Here is a 6716-nt window from a genome sequence, read left to right on the forward strand (position 1 = left end):
TTTACTAGAAAAAGACGTTAATGGTAACCTAACAACAAAACTTTATGATAAACGTGATGACTTCCAATTTTTCAATCATCAATTTCCCTCACTTACCGGTATGTAGCAATATACCCTTATCACCTGCATATGGTATTTATGTCTCTCAGTTGATTCGATACGCAAGAGTATGCTCTACGTATGAACAATTTTTAAAACGAGGCAAGCTTTTGACAAACAAGTTTATGAAACAAGGATATCAACAGTCTCGTTTGAAGTCAGTTTTATTGTGGATCAAAGACCGTGTCAGCAAATACAACCTATCATTAAGTCATATGCTGACTGACGTTTTTTCATACTAATTGTTAGACAATTATTTACACATTGTATTGTCTACGGAATTTTCCCGTTTTTCCCTATCATGACAAGGAGCACACGGCGGGTGTGGCCGGTCGGCAGGGGATGCTCACTCCTCCGTGACACCTGATCCCACCTCTGATGTTTTGGAGGGCCCGTGTTTGCTCTGCTTCCGATTTATATTGTTTACATACTTTGAGCTTGAATACTCTTCGTTATCACCTATTTCATCATAGTCCAGTCAATGTTGTGAAAATATGGGTCCAACGTCAAACTAATTGCAACACAAATTATTTTATTATGAAATACAAGTAAATATTTCTAGTAAACATTTTAAGAAAATCTAATGGCGGAAAGCATAATTTTGGCACTTTTAAGTCAGAGTTGGGAATAACTACAGAAAACGAACATAACTCCGTAAATCCATCCGGTGTTTCGCTGAGATATAAACAAAAGATGCATCCATGTTTTTTTTTCGGACCTGAAATATAAATGCAGAATTTTAAAAAAAATAAAATTAATTAAATTTTCGTTAGTTTAAGATTTAGTACATGTATGCATGGATCATTTATCCATCAGTGTCTGTCAGCTAACATCTACGACTGTACCGTTCGCATTTGTTACCTTGTCACTGCCGCTCATTTTTCTTTATGTTGATTATTTCATTGAACGTGTATTTGTGTTTATTTCACTTTGTAACATTGACCTATGCAATTGATAGCAAATATATATGCGGTGTCTCTCCTTTCCTGACGTGACAGAGACATGCAGAATATACTGTACTTTGATGCAAATGACAAACTGATAGGGTGAGAATAAATGCATCAATATGTCTGTAGAATAATTGCAATTTTCATTTTTTTGTTCACAGTGGTCAAAATTGTCTTGTATAACCAAGAATTTTGGGGTCATTAATTCTTATAAATTTGTATATGACCACGAATCAATAGTAACAATTATAAAACCTAACACCGTGTGTTTACCAGGCACCGTTTTATAATTCTGATAATATTTTGCTTTGAAAAAGTTTTCCTTGTAAATAAGTTGCATGAAATAGATCATGATCAAGGTATGTAATGAATATGACTTAGTTATTTATTTTATTTTGTCCTTATTCACACTCAACATTTTGCTACATTGTTTTCTTTCAAGAAATATAAATAGATTGTTATAATAAACATTCCAGAGAACTAATAATAGCTTCTTCCCTATGGAGTGCTTAAAGTGTCTTCTGTGTGCACTTATTTACAAACACTCAATTTTGCATACTTGTGCATAATGATATCAAATAATTTGCCTAAACTGCTTACACATTAAATTTGCAAAATTGGTGAAAAATGTTTATTTATTCACAGTGGTTTTTAGATCTCAACTTTCATCTAGGTAATCATAAATAACTTGAAATTCCCTTCCTTCTTTCCTTACTTTATAAAAATCGATATACGGAGAACTTCTCGATGCGAGACGCTGTGAAGGATATGTTATAGAGTGTATAATTTGTAAGTAAATTGTTATTACATATTTGATTGGGCTATAACAGATTTATTACCGGTATTTTTGGAGTCATAATGTTACAGAGCAGTATCTGCTCTCTCTACTTTCCCTTCTACATATAGTACGTATATACTTCGTAGATTTTTTTTAAAAAGTATTCCTTATTATACGTCAAGTGAAAAATTAAATACATAAACAAGGATATGCCACCAAACTTGTTTATATTGAGACTCCCTTATAATTACGTTAGATAATGAATGCAAATATTTATATCATCCGCAAACTGCTTCAAGCTATAAATGTACCTGAATTCTGATTTATTCAGCGTTATAAACATTCAATGATTTGAGGAACGTGAGCTTGAGGTAATTGAAGTGGATGTCTGACTCAGGCTGGGGGCACAAAAGCCATGCAAAGAGCTCACGTCGGGTGTGATTCGTCGACAGGAGTTCTTTTAAATTCTTTAGACTCTGGTGTTTCCAGAAGTCCTTGTTTTTGACCTGTTCACGATTTGTGTTCTTTACTCTATTTATGAGATTGATCACTGCTTGGTTTTATCACCTTTTACATTTGGCTTAAAGGTTTACAAAATGTAACATGGAGATAACGGAAATAAAAACATTTTTGTAGCGTTAAACCTGCTCAAATATTTTTTTATTTGTCCTGCACTCTGTCTAATAAGTTATCTGGGGTATCCAATGGGATTCAACTTATTGGACAGCTACAGGTAATATTGATATGAAAACAAAGGGGGATTCAAATAAATAAACAGCACGAAAAGGCTTTAATAAATCAAACAATTTAATATGAACAGTATATGAAATTAGTGGTGTAAATTATAAATATTTCACAAGAAAAAAATATTAAAATTGGCAGGAATAATTCACGGTGAACTTAATATCTCGCATGAAATATTGTAAAAGAATTCGATGCACCGATCTTAAGTTTCATAAATTTACCATTCATCACGGTAATTCTGATGAGACCGTATATAACTGAGGTCTCGTATCACAGTAGGTGCTTGCACAAAAAAAAGATCCCTCACTGCTCAATGGCCCTTACTGCCGAGTATAGGTCTAAATTTGCAGCCCTCCACCTGGAAGTGGTGGAGTCTTCATATGAGTGAAAATTCTCGAGAGGTACATTAAACAGCAAACAAACAAACTATACATTTTACAACGACTTATACACGGAACATTACCAAAAGCTTTGCGACAGAGAAGAAGAATCAGATGCATGCGCTTTCTTACACACAATCTTGGACTATTTTGCATAGTGGAGCATCCATTTTTTCGCCATTGACCATTCCACTCTCCAAATTTCGACTGATTCTGTGATGTAAACTTGTATTTTTGATAAGTGATATGTGACCATATCTACGGAAAAATTCGTAGAAAATTACGTGAGAAAACAATGACCTAACAATTTGTATGAACAACGAGAGTCAGCATTCGACTTAATGAAAGTTTTTATTTGCTTACAAGAGGCCCAATGACCTAGAATCGCTCTTCTGATATATAATGCAACCTGTCACTTTTTTCAAGCCTCTTTGTATCCGATATATTTTGATAAAGCCTTAAAATTCAAAAAGTACTATTAGGCCATTGTGAATAACATTTTGGAAAACACTTTGAGAACCTTAGATGCTTCAACTGACAAAGTTTCAGGATTCTTAGCCCCTTATTCTCTTAAATATTCAGATATAGCCATGAAAGTCCAAAAATAGGTCACTGTGAACTATATTTTGGTTAACATACTCCGAGACCCACAGATGCTTCAACTGACAAAGACTGATGATTGTAAGCCTCTCATTCTCTGAAATATTTAGATAAAGCTGTGAAATTACAAAATGAGGTCACTATGAGCTACATTCTATTTACATTCTCAGAGATCCCGAGATGCATCAACTGACAGAGTTTGATGATTTCGAGCCTCTTATTATTTCAAATACTTAAGTAAAGCAAAATTTCAAATTAGGTCTCGGTAACCTATTATTGGTTGACACAATCCGAGAACTCAAGATGCATCAACTGAAAAAGGTCAATGATTCTGAGCCAATTAGTATTTGAAATATTTAAATATAGTCATGAACTTTCCTAAAAAAAGGTCTTGGTAACCTATTTTTCAGTTGAAATACTTTGAAGCCTTATGATGCATCAACTGACAAAGCTGATGATCATAGGCTTCAAAGTGTCCAAAGTGACTGTAATTCAATATGAAAACGAATACCTGCAAAACTTTTTTTAAAAAAAGGGGGAGGGAAGGCCAAATTTGCTAAGGCAAATGGAAATCTAGTTTTTCATATGTAAATCAGGTTTTTCGATGGTCTTTTTTTGTGAACATATATACCATGTGACTTACAAACAGTGCCCATTCCCCTTTTTATGCTAAAAATGATCTTACAACAAAACTACAGTTCATTTGACCAATGCAATGCCGAAATAGTAGAGGTTATAGGTCAAGTTTAGTAGACTAGAGTGTTCCAAGGAATGCTTTATAGCTTCATTAAAGATGTAAATAAATCTAAGAGTTGTCAGCTTTTAATTTACTATTAGCATGATAGTTCATGCATTTGCCTATGGAAGGGAATTACCGCCAAAAGTCTGTTTATCTTGCTTTTATTCTTATTCTCCCTACTTCTTTATTCTTTGTTATTATTGTAACTATATGTCACTTTATTGTTTTCATATTCGTCTTTATTACATTTCACTTGGAACTTTTTTCATTCTTCATTTTGTCCTTACTTCTATGTTGCTTTATTCTTGTAAATTCGTCTTCTTTCTTTTAAATTGATACAGTTTCTTTAATAAATAATTATGATCATCTCTATTACAAATGTAAATTCAGTCACGCAAACCATGAAGCACATTCAACAAAGACGAATACAAATAGTGTGAATTTAATGCGGCATTATAACGCTAGGTGGCAGGGTGTTCGCTGCGAGTGTTGGTAAAATTAGGTACGCAAACCCGGGCCGGGGTTATTCGAGATTTTTCAATTTTTTGTCTTAATACTTTATTAATCGAATCCAAATTTTCAAATGATGTATGTTATAGGTTCAGGCATTTACCCGGTGTCGTTCCCCCTGAAGGCTGGCTAGATGGTAAGACTTCCCCCGGAAGACTAGATATATAGTGAGACTTCTCCAGGGGAAGTCTCGCTATATAGCCAGTCTTCCGGGGGAATGTCTCCCTATATAATCAGTCTCCCCTTCATAGCGAAACTTCCCCCCTTTAATTTAGTTTCCGAATATTTTTTTTATTGTAAAACAATGTTTTTATACTAACGTTTTCAGTGTTTGGATAAAATTTCTCGGTCCTATATGAATGAATAAATAAACACATGAAGAATAATTAAAACATTTTGATAGTGATTTTTATAAAATTTAAAACATCTTAACCATGCAGGTAAACATAGGTAAACTGCACATTTGTACGGGTAATGACCTCTTTACTGTTAAACTAATTATGTCTTTTTTCTTTTGATAAGAATCGTCTCGGAACAATACAATAATCTGCTGTGCACGATAAATTTTTAATGCACACTTTTATATGATTCATTTGAAACTAAACATCTTTTTTAGATATATAAGATCATTACCTAAATATGCAATATATACATCGTTGATGTAAATAAAATCCAAACAAAACACGGAAGGGGAAATCTCACTATGGTCGTTTAGGACGGAAGACTCACTATATAGTCATTGCCCCCCCCTCCCCCCCCCCCCCCCGAGAGGAAGTCTCACTATATGGCCAGACTTCCGGGGGGAAGACTCACTATGGGGAAAGTCTCACTATATGACACCGGTAGCAGGGGGGAGGGGGGAGGGGCTGGCCACCAACATTTTTCTAGCCATAACGTTTTACTACTGAAAATGTTCAATGAAAGTCTGGTTTCCCCCCTCCCACTTTTTGTTGCAGTTTTATCAAATAGGGGCCATGTAAATAGTGTTGTATGAGTAAACTTTGAAAGAATGAATTTGGAAGATGTTTGACCCCCGTCCCCAAAAAATAGAATTTTCGAGTTTGAAGAATTTTCCTCTCTCTTTTTTTTTTTTTTTTTTGGCATGTCAAGAGTTTTAGGTAGGTTATTTTTTTCTCTGGCTGCCCCTTTCAAAAACGAAACTACGTCTCTAAGTTTTATCTGTATTCGTGTAAAAGTTGCCAATATTTATACATGTATACATATGCACATGTATTTATATTTTGAAAATCTCAATATTTTAGATTATTTTGGGCGATATTTGATTTCCAATTTGCTAAAATAGGTAGGTAATATCAAGCCGACATTTTACGTATTTTTTGCCAAACGAGACATTGACAAAATATTTTTTTGAGTTATTCTGATGTCAAACACTGTGTGCTAACTAGAGATAATTATTTCTTTATTGAAAAGTGCTATAATTTCTATACAAAAAATTAATACATATTTTCATAAAAACCGGGGAAAGTTTCTATAGTATTCCCCGGTCTGGCCTGGCTCCGGCCACGCCTACCCATGACTTTCCGCACTACTTTGCAGAGCATTATGGGTTGGCCGAAACCTGAATAGCCCCGGTCCCCAGAAGCCCCAGAATCACGCGTCTGCGCATGAACAGTTACTATCCTGAAATAAAGAAATGTCAGTTCAGTGGAAGCTAGCTAATATATAGGGGTCCTAAAAAACCACTCAATTAATAAGGGCATACCAGTAATTATCAAAATATTTAATATTTTTTATATCAATAAAACTGAAATTCAGTCATACAACAAATAACATGAATATAGAGTTATATTTTTCAGATGACAGAAACTACACAATTATTTTGGAGTTTTCATCATTGGTCCGGTTTTAATGACCCAGGTTTTCTTAAAATGTGTTATTTAAAGCAACAAAAGCACATC

This window comes from Saccostrea echinata, unplaced genomic scaffold (genome assembly GCF_033153115.1).
Source record: "Saccostrea echinata isolate AGI-Se365-2 ecotype Australia unplaced genomic scaffold, CSIRO_AGI_Sech_v1 ptg000054l, whole genome shotgun sequence".
Taxonomy (NCBI): Eukaryota; Metazoa; Mollusca; class Bivalvia; order Ostreida; family Ostreidae; genus Saccostrea; species Saccostrea echinata.